The 11,115-nt window shown below is 41.8% G+C and overlaps 2 non-coding genes across 2 annotated transcripts; one reads left to right on the top strand and one right to left on the bottom strand.

Annotated features, from left to right (window-relative positions):
- Positions 1-4,583: 4,583 nt before the first annotated feature.
- Positions 4,584-4,690, top strand: LOC112534644. Its single transcript, XR_003078924.1, has one exon. It is a non-coding gene; the product is annotated as a small nucleolar RNA R71 (small nucleolar RNA).
- Positions 4,691-8,306: 3,616 nt separating this feature from the next.
- On the bottom strand, positions 8,307-8,413 carry LOC112535088. Its single transcript, XR_003079287.2, has one exon. It is a non-coding gene; the product is annotated as a small nucleolar RNA R71 (small nucleolar RNA).
- Positions 8,414-11,115: the final 2,702 nt, after the last annotated feature.

The following is an 11,115-nucleotide window of genomic DNA, read 5'->3' as shown; positions in this document are numbered from 1 at the left end:
CTCCACCACTCCATACGGAAGACATACAACACGAAATGGTTCGGACCAAACTCATGACTTTCCGGAAGCAGACGAAGGTGAGAGTTGTATAGCAACACTCGATCCCTAACTTGAAACTTCTTATGCCCACAAATCCTTTGATCATGCCATTTCTTCGTCCTTGCTTTGTAAGTTATCGAGTTTTCATACGCCTGATGGTGCCACTCATTTAGCTCACCCAACTACCATTGTCGCTCTTTACCTGCAGAATCAATATCAAAGTTACAAGTCCTAAGGGCCCAAAGTGCCCAATGCTCTAAGTCAACAGGCAAATGACATGACTTTCCATAAACAAGGCATAAAACCTATAGATGTCCTAAAAGTAGTCCTAAGCCTGACCATCATCCAACTTAAGCCCAATCTTTCTACTAGTCTTAACGGTTCTCTCTCTTAAATACGCTTAATACTCTATGGTTACAGACACGCCCACTAGTGCGGGGTGATGGGGAGTAGAACCGCTAAGTAACCCGTGCAGCAAGTACCTTCTCTAATTGGGCATCGAAATGTGTTCTACATCAAATTCAATAAGTGCCCTAGGTGTGAGCTAATGGAAATCACTTAAGGAACCTGCAAACAACCCTGGCATCATCAATGGCCATAGCCTGAGCTTTAGGCCACTTAGAGAAGTATTCAACGGTAACCAGAATATACTTATTACCATATGAAGAGGGAAAGGATCTCATGAAGTCGATGCCCCAAACATAAAAAATCTCAACAACTTGCATACTAGTTTGGGGCATCTCATCACGAGAAGAGATATTACTTGTGCGCGGACAAGCATCACAAACCTGAATGAATTTTTGTGCATCTTGGAAGAGCGTAGGCCAATAGAATCCTGCCTCTAGCACCTTCCTTGCTGTATGGTTTGCCGCTTGATGACCTCTAGTGGGTCCCTCATGGCAGTGCCTCAATATTTGGAGGGTCTCTTCGTTATAAACACAACGGCGAATCACCTGATCTGCACACACTCTAAACATAAAGAGGTCTTCCCAAATGTAGTATTTCAAATCAACAAAAAATTTCTTATTTTGCTGATAAGTCATACCCTTTGGTAGAAACCCAGCAACCAAATAGTTAGCACAATCTGAAAACTAGGGAGTATCAATATATACTTGAGTGACATATAAATGCTCCTCTGGAAATCGATCGTCTATGGTCGTCTCATCAAGTGCATCCAAGTGAGGATTCTCCAATCTCGATAAATGGTCTGCTGCCAGATTCTCCGCGCCCTTCTTATCCTTGATCTCGACATTAAATTCCTGCAATAAAAGAATCCACTGAATCAATCTCGGTTTCGCATAATTTTTCAGGAATAAGTACCTCAATGTCGAGTGGTCTGTGAAGACAATGGTCTTAGAGAGAACGAGGTACGATCTAAACTTGTCGAAAGCGTAAACAACAGCCAACAACTCCTTCTCTATAATGGTGTAGTGCTCCTGGGCTCCTGTCAAAGTCTTGCTAGCACAATAAATGGGTTGGAACTTCATTTCAATCCTCTGTCCAAGCATAGCTCAGCTACATAATCCTAGCAGTAGCACATCACTCAAAAGGCGACCCCAGTGGTAAACCATGATCGGGGCTGTAGTCAGAAGTTTCTTAAGTAACTCAAAAGTAGCCAAGCATGCATCATCAAAAACAAAAAGTACATACTTAACTAACAACTGAGTAAGAGGCCTAGCAATCTTAGAGAAATCTCTAATAAATCTCCTATAAAACCCTGCATGGCCTAGAAAACTCCTAACTGCCTTAACAGAACTAGGAGGAGGTAGCTTAGATATAACCTCTATCTTAGCTCGTCACACTCCATCCCGACTGAGAGATCTTATGCCCTAACATAATCCCCTCTCTCACCATGAAATGGCATTTTTCCCAATTCAATACAAAGTTAGCCTCAATACACCTAGCTAACATGCGCTCAAGATTTCCAAACAAAGAGAGAAAGAATCACCAAAAATAGAGAAGCCATCCATAAATACCTCCATAAACTCCTCAATCATGTCCTCGAAAATAGACATCATGCACCGCTGAAATGTAGCCGGTGCATTCCACAGTCCGAATGGCATCCGTCTGTAAGCGAACGTCCCATAGGGGTAGGTGAAAGTAGCCTTCTCTTGGTCCTCAGGTGTAATAGGAATCTGGAAGTAACCTGAAAAACCATCAAGAAAATAATAAAACATGTGACCTGCCAAACACTCAATCATCTGATCAATAAAAGGAAGAGGGAAATGATCCTTCCGAGTTGCATCATTAAGCCTCCTGTAATCAATGCAAACTCGAAAGCCTGTCACCGTCAGAGTCGGGATCAACTCATCCTTCTCATTCCTTAACACTGTCATGCCTCCTTTCTTCGGCACAACCTGCACAGGACTCACCCACAAACTGTCAGAAATGGGATATATCAAGCCAGCACCAAGAAGTTTAATTACCTCCTTCTTTACCACTTCTTTCATGTTCAGGTTGAGTCGTCTTTGAGGCTGAACAACCGCCCTGAAACTATCCTCCAACGAAATCTTATGAGAGCAGAAACTTGGATTTATGCTTGGGATGTCAGCTATCTTGAAGGCAAAGGCCTTCTTGTACTTCTTTAAAACTTTCAAAAGCATGGCTTATTCTTCGGGAGTCAGATCGGCCACTATGATCACTGGCAAGCGCTTCTCTTTATCCAAGAAGGCATAAGTCAAGTGGCTTGGTAACTCCTTCAATTCTAGGATTGGTGGGTCCTCGAATGAGGTCTTTACCTTCTGCACTCCAGACCTGTCAAGAAAAAGATAAGAATCAGTTGACAAGCTTGGCTCAAAAGCCAATAAAACAGCGAGTTGCTCCAACACTTGCTCGTTGGACAACTCCTCCTCATCCTCAACTAATGCCACCTGCAAAGGGTCAGAATATAACATTTCCTGCAAATGGGACTCAACCACATCATCAATCACATCAACAAACATGATTATCATGGTTCAGTGATCGCCCCACGACGTACAGTTCAAAGGTAATGGTCTCATCATCAACTCTAAGCTTAAGCTTCCCATCGCTTACATTGATAATGCAAATTTCAAGGAAGCTAGGAAAGGCTCACCTGTGATAAGAGGCATAGTGCTCTCACCCTCTATATCCATCACCACAAAGTCCACAGGAAAGATAAATTTATCCACCTTCACAAGTACATCCTCAACAACACCTCTAAGAATTTTAACAGTCCTATTAGCTAACTAAATGCTCATCCTAGTAGGCTTGGGTTCATGCAATCCTAACTTAGCAAATAAACTAGTGGGCATCAAATTAATACTAGCTCCTAAATCAGTCAGTGCACCACTAATTGGCAAATCGCCAATCATACAAGGGACAGTAAAACTCTCTAGATCTAATTGCTTGAGTGGTAGCTTGTTCTGGAGAATAGCTGAACACTCATCAAGTACTACCTGAGCAAGATCCTCCAGCTTCCTCTTGTTGCTCAAAATCTCCTTTAAGAACTTGGCGTACTTCGGCATCTATGAAATCGCGTCAACTAAAGGTAAGTTAATTTTCAGCTGCTTAAACAAGTCAAGAAACTTACTGTATTGCTTGTCCATCTTATCCTGCCTTAATCTTGTAGGATATGGAACCCGGGACTGATACTCCCGCATAGGGCTCTTTTGCTTGTCTTCTTTCTCAATCTCCACCACCTTAGGCTCTGGTCCTTCCTTAGCTGGCTCATCCTGCATAATCATATCATCCTTATCAGCTAAAGGTAAAGAACCAGTCAATTGCTTACCTGATCGCAAGGTGATAGCCTTACAATGCTCCTTCGGGTTTGACTCTGTAGTGCTGGGGAGCGATCCTGAGGGTCTCTCTGAAAGCATTTTAGATATCTGGCCAATCTGAGTCTCCAAGTTCTGAATCGAGGCCTGCTGATTCCTAAGTGCACTATCAGTCTGCTAGAATCTCGTTTCCTTAGACGTCACAAACTTCATCATAAGCTCCTCTAAATTTGACTTTTTTTTTATGGAGGAGGAACCAGCGCTTCACGAAGTCTCTAAAAACTTGGTGGACCCTGGGCATTATTGTTCCTCCAATTTAAGTTGGAATGATTACGCCACCCAGGGTTGTATATGTTGCTATAAGGGTTGTTCTGCTGCCTTGGGGCATTCCCCATATAATTAACCTGCTCAACATCAGAAGACACAACAGGAATAGATGGAAAAATTGAAGAAGATGAAGCAAACATACCTCTCGCAGTACAGTTCACACTGTAGTGCGGGCCACCACAAAACTCGCAGCCAACGTTCGCTACATGAACCGGCATCTGGAGTTGGTCAATCTTCTTGGTTAGAAGCTCCACCTGAGCTGCCAAGGCTGCTGTAGAATCCACTTGGTTGACCATTCCCTGTCTTTCTGATCAGCTCCTAGAGGATTGCCACTGATAATTATTCATGGCCATTTCCTCTATCAAGTTTTGAGCCTGCTCGGGCATCTTACTATTTAGTGCCCCACCTGTTGCAGCATCCACCATCTGCCTCGTCGCAAGGTTCAACCCGCTGTAGAAGGTCTGAACCTGCATCCACACTGGCAATTCGTGATGTGGGCAGCATCTCAAAAGGTCCTTAAAACTCTCCCATGCATCGTACATGCTTTCATCATCAAACTGCACAAAAAAAGATATGTCATTTCTAAGTTTAGCAGTTTTAGCGGGAGGAAAATACTTATACAGAAATTTTTTGACCAACGCCTTCCAAGTAGTAATCGTTTGCTATGGAAGAGATTGCAACCATCTCTTTGCTCTGTCCCTCAAGGAAAATGGAAAAAATCTCAGCCGAATGGCTTCATCGATTGTTCCATTTATCTTGAATATGTCACAAATCTGCAAAAAGTTGGAGATTGCATTGGGATCCTTACCGAGTAATCCTCCAAACTGCATGCTCTGCTGGATCATCTGGATAACATTGGCTTTTATCTCAAAATTGTTGCCGCTACAGTAGGTCTGACTATACTAGTTTTTGTCCCATCCAAAGATGGTCGAGTAAACTCGTACATCGTCCTCTGATCGTCATCGGCCTGGGGGTTGTGGTTCTCCATCATGTTAGCTCTATGAACCTGAAATGTAACCCCGGCCACCTCCTCAACTGCCTGTAAACATCATCTCAATAATCTGAGAGAGCGCTTCAGGTCAGGTAAAGGTTATATGGGATCAGGGTTAGAGCTCCTAATCATAAACTACCTGAAACCGACAATCCAAACAACCACCAATCAACAAAAATAATAAAATAAAGAATAAAGAATAAATAAATAAACAAATAATGACTAAAGTAACACACAAACAATTCACTCTAGTTCATCGTTACGGTTCCTTGGCAACGGCACCAAAAACTTGATGGGCTACTTATGCAACCTACACCTAAGGCAGTGAACCTATCGATGCAGCCTAGCACTAGTGACTATCAAGGTCGTATCCCTGGAGATCGGGTGAACCTAGAGTTACTACTGTTCACTATGTTATCTAGTCTGAAATAGAGTGTAAGAAGTCTAAATTAACTAACTAATGATTATGAATGCAAATAAATGAATAAACAACAACTGACAATCGAAAGACAACCACAACAAGAGAAACAAACCCAAAGGGAACCTAAGTGATGGAATTGTAAAGGTTGATTTTATAAATTACCAATCTTGTTTACCCGTGCCTAAATCCTAAATCGAACTCGGTTCCTCTCTCGAGCTCACTAACTTCCAAAACCTGCACAAACCTAATGGAATCTCTTCCTATCAGATTATTATAGATTAGCATTAAGCGTGATTTAGATCTATTAAGAGTTGTTAATTCTTAATCTGGCGAGTGAATTAACCTTATCTCTAAGTGTTAACTACCAGTTCTTACTATTCAAATTCCAATTCTTACTATTCAAATTCGGCGAGTGAATAAACAGCAACTGACAATCGAAAGACAATCGCAATAAGAGAAACAAACCCAAAGGGGACCTAAGTGATGGAATTGTAAAGGTTGATTTTATAAATTACCAATCTTGCTTACCCGTGCCTAAATCCTGAATCGAACTCGGTTCCTCTCTCGATCTCACTGACTTCCTAAACTTGCACTAACCTAATGGAATCTCTTCCTATCAGATTATTACAGATTAGCATTAAGCGTGATTTAGATCTATTAAGAGTTATTAATTCTTAATCCGGCGAGTGAATTAACCTTATCTCTAAGTGTTAACTACCAGTTCTTACTATTCAATTTCCAGTTGTAACAAGCATTTCTCAATGGCAAGAAACAACCTAAAAGACAATTAATTCAACGTCTCAAATTAACTAAATCAAACTTTATTACTAAATAGCAAAAATATTACAAGAATGCTAATTACAAATCTAATAACTAAGCACAATCCATCAACAATAAAGATCTCAATAGGTTCAAAAGATCTAGCTACTCATGTTCATATTTAAAGCAAAATAAGGAACAAATAAGGAAAAGAAAATTGAAGGCATGTACACCCTTCTCTTTCAAGTTGGATGAGAAACCATAATTTTTCAATCCAAAATATCAAACCCTAATTTGCCTCTTGAATGCTCCCAAACATTGATTTGATCTTTAAATTGATGTTGAAAACAAGTGTAATCCTCCCTCAATTGATGAATTTGATCTCCCAAAGTCAAAAATTAAGGTCTAGAAAATAAGTGAATTGAGTGTATATTGGAATTAGGTCAGGAAAATCGAGCCACCACTCACCAAATCTTAATTTTGCCTATATAGTCTCTTCAGCACGGTCGTGGTCAAGCCTGTGCTGGTCAGCACGGACAGAGTCCAGGCCGTGCTGAACCTAAGGGTTCCATTGTGTTGACCTCTTCTAGGCCGTGCCCAAGCTAGTGCTAAGCCACCACGGCGCCGTGGTGGAGGCCGTGGTGGCTACAGAAACCGTGCCAAAAGGCACTCTTGGAGGGCAACTAATTGGCAATTCAGCACGGCTGGAGTCCAGGCCGTGCTCAACCCTCAAGGTGCTAGTCCTCGTCGAATTTGATGGATTCTGGTCCGTAATCACGCGTATTTTCCTCGATTGTTGATAGTATCCTTCGAAAATGACCTGAAACATGAAAGGAAAAAAAAGACAAGTGATTCTAGCATAAAATGAGATATTCATGCACAAAAATGTAAATAATTGGGCATGAAAACATGTGTAGTATGATGCCTGTCAGTTAGGAAGAGATTCCAACTTTAGGTTATTAGGTTTAGCAATTTGGTTATCTCGATAGGGAAATCGAATTCAATTAAGAATTCATCCATGGGTAATTGAAATTAGTAATCAATATAATCTTTATCTTCAGTAAAATCCAACTAGCTTAGCTTCCTTTAGGTTTGCTTTTTCCCTTTGATTGTTTTACTAAATCCTTTCAGACTATCTGACACTTAGTTAACCGCTTGTTTACATTTAATCATAAAGTAGCAACTTCATTGATTTTGTTAGGGTTACATATCGTAAGACGCTGCAGTAGTTCTAGGATCACCCTTACCCGAGAATACGACCTTGATAATCACTGTTACTGCTAGTCTGCATCGATAGGTTCACTGCCTTAGATTGTAGCTACACAAATAGCTTATTAAGTTTTTGGTGCCGTTGCCGAGGAATTTTTGTGTGAACTGGAGTGAATTTGTGTTTGTGTTAATTTAACCATTTTTATTTTCTGTCTTTATTTTATTTAATTTTATTCTTTTATGTACTTTTGTTCTTTGGTTGCTACCTTCCATTCCTAGGTAGTTTATGACAAAGAGCTCTAGCTCTGATCTTGTAGAGCCTTTGTATGATCTAGAGCGATCCCTCAGACTTTTAAGGAAGCGTTTACAATTGGTAGAAGAGGAGATTAAGGTTGAGATACCTATTGATAGACTAGTAGGGATGGAGAATCACAACAGAAATGTTGTGGCAGACGCCAACAAAACAATGTACGAGTTTGCTAAACCATCATTGGATGGGACACAGACGAGTATACTCTGACCGCCGATGGCAGCTAACAATTTCAAAATAAAGCCAAATATGATCCAGATGGTACAGCAGAGTGTACAGTTTGGAAGGCTACTAAGCGAGGATCCCAATGCCCATATAGCCAACTTTTTAGAGATGTGCGACACGTTCAAGATAAATGGAACTACCGATGATGCCATCCGGCTAAGATTATCTCCATTTTCTTTGAGGGATAGAGCAAAGAGATGGCTACAGTCCTTTCCACCGAACACTATCACTACCTAGAAATCTTTGGCCAAAAAATTTCTTTACAAGTACTTTCCTCCAGCTAAGACTGCTAAATTGAGAAATGATATTTCTTCTTTTGTGCAGATGGATGACGAGAGCTTGTATGATGCCTAGGAGAGGTACAAGGACTTGTTGAGATGCTGTCCGCACCACGGTCTACCAATATGGATGCAGGTTCAGACCTTTTACAGTGGTCTGAACCTTGCTACTAAGTAAATGGTAGATACTGCAGTAGGTGGGGCCTTGAACAGTAAGACGCTGGAGCAGGCACAAAATCTGATAGAGGAGATGGCCATGAACAACTACCAGTGGCAATCCTCTAGGAGTCGGCTAGTCAAATAGGGAGTGGTCAACCAGCTAGACTCCACAGCAGCCTTGGCAGCTCAAGTGGAGCTTCTAACCAAGAAATTAGAATAGCTTCAGATGCTGGTTTATGCAGCCCAGATAAGCTGCGAGTTTTGCAATGGCCTGTGCTACGGTGCAAACTGTAATGCGGGAGGTATGTTTGCTAGCTCCTCTACTTCATCTATTATTTTTGCTGACCGTGAACAGGTTAATTACATGGGAAATACGCCTGGACAGCAGAACAACCCTTATAGCAGCACATACAATCCTGGGTGGAGAAATTGCCCCAATTTTAGTTGGTGCAATAATAATGCCTAGGGTCCACCAGGCTTTCAAAGACTGCATCAGTAGCCACCACAACAGCAGCAGCAGGCTGGACCATCAGAGCTTCCGCTACCAGCCGAGAAGAAATCTAACTTGGAAGAGCTAATGATGAAATTTGTCACGTCTACTGAAACGAGGTTCCAACAGACTAACAGTGCTCTTAGAAATCAGCAGGCGTCCATTCAGAACTTGGAAAGTCAGATTGGCAGATTTCTAAGATGTTGTTTGAGAGGCAACAAGGAACACTCCCCAGCACCACTAAGTCTAACCCGAGGGAGCACATGAAGGCCATCACTTTGCGTTCGGGTAAGTTAGTTTCAGCTCTTTCTAAGCCTATTTTTAACGATTCCACTATTGATGTGCAGGTTGAGGTGAACAGTAAGGTTAAGGAACTTGAGAGGCAAAAGGTGAAACCAATCCCAGTCAAGGAGTATCAGCCCAAGATTCCTTATCATGCTAGACTGAAGAAAGTAGAAGCGCAAGAGCAGTTCAATAAGTTTTTGGATTTTTTTAGACAATTGCAGAATAACTTGCCTTTTGTCGATGTATTGAAGCAGATGCCGAAGTATGCCAAGTTCTTGAAGGACATACTTAGCAGCAAAAGCAAGTTGGAGGAGGTAGCATATGTTAAGTTTAATGAAGAGTGCTCAGCAGTGTTTCAGAGCAAGTTACCAGAGAAACGTCACGACTCAGGGAGTTTTACTATTCCTTTCACTTTGGGTAACTTGTGTGTTGATGATGCATTAGATGATTTAGGTGCTAGCATAAATGTCATGCCCACGAGTATGTTCAATAAACTAGGTTTGGGGGAGGCAAAACCCACTAGGATGTGCATTCAATTAGCTGATCATTTTGTTAAGCTTCCTAGGGGAATCGTAGAGAATGTGCTAGTCAAGGTAGATAAATTCATATTTCCTATGGACTTTGTGGTTATGGATATGGATAATGAGCATGGTGTGCCTTCGATTTTAGGGAGACCTTTCCTTGCCACGGCTAGAGCTAAAATAGACGTGTTTGAGGAAAAGCTAGAGCTTAATATAGGGGATGACTATGTTACTTTTACTTTACTCCCATTTAATAGTTCTCCCGCCGACCATGTTCATGCCATTTGTGCTATTGATGGGATTGGTCTTGCATGTGATAAGCCACCACAGGATATACTAATTGATGATGCTTTTCATGTTTCCTTTCCTATTGATGTGTGTTATTCGTTTGAAGAAAATAACTTGTATCAATTTGAAACTTCGTGCTATGATACACCCGTGAAGGGTAGTTACAAGTTTGTTTATGACAAGTCATGTAGACAGGATTTGGAGTGGATGAATAGGCATCCCAACTTAGTGTGGAGAACGCTTCCTTGGCCATCTGCTGCACACATTGGATCGCCTCCTTGCGGTCATATGCCTTAGGCCCCAGCTTACATTAAGCACACCTTCTCAATTTGGCTGTGGTGCAGGAATGCTGCTACCAAGTCCAGCTAAATGACTCAAGAACTAAAAAGAAACGCTTTTTGGGAGGCATTTTAATTTTATATTTTTCTTAACATTTTTATTTTATCAGTCGTTTGCATGCTTGATGGTAGTTAGAACACTTACTTAGTAATTAAACATAATTGTCTGAATCTAGGGTTTCTAGTAACTTAAATAAGATTTTGGTACTTAGTGAAGACGAACTTCCCTGTCTGATACATTTTACTTGAATTATAGCCTAAATGTGTGCATGTATGTGTTGAACATAAGTAGGAGTTTGGCGACTCGTGATGGCGAAGGAAAGCTTGGACTTTACCCATCCACCACGGTTTCCGTGGGCATCACGGGTTGGATCCCTCAGCATGGCCGAAGTCCTACCCGTGATCAATATGCACATGAAGAGCTTAGGAAATTAGTCGTCCACCACGGTTTATGAGGCCACCACAGTCTGCAACACCAGGCCGTGCCGGTCACCACGCCCATGCCCCAGCCCGTGATGGACATGTACGTGAAGCACAAAGAAGAATTAGTCATCCACCACGACTTCCAAAGGCACCACGGGCAGCAATACCACAGCACAACCATGCCCTCACCCGTGGTGGTATGGCAAGAGGATGAAGCTTGGGGTTCGACGGGTAGAGTCAGCCATCTTGACCGGCGGCCTTCCACCGCCGTCGACCCCTATGACTATATAAGCATACCATTTCAAAAACTTTTCCTAC

Source organism: Ricinus communis, chromosome 2, assembly GCF_019578655.1.
Source record: "Ricinus communis isolate WT05 ecotype wild-type chromosome 2, ASM1957865v1, whole genome shotgun sequence".
Taxonomy (NCBI): Eukaryota; Viridiplantae; Streptophyta; class Magnoliopsida; order Malpighiales; family Euphorbiaceae; genus Ricinus; species Ricinus communis.
The sequence above is the reverse complement of the archived record's forward strand: the minus strand, read 5'-3'. Positions and strand labels throughout refer to the sequence as shown.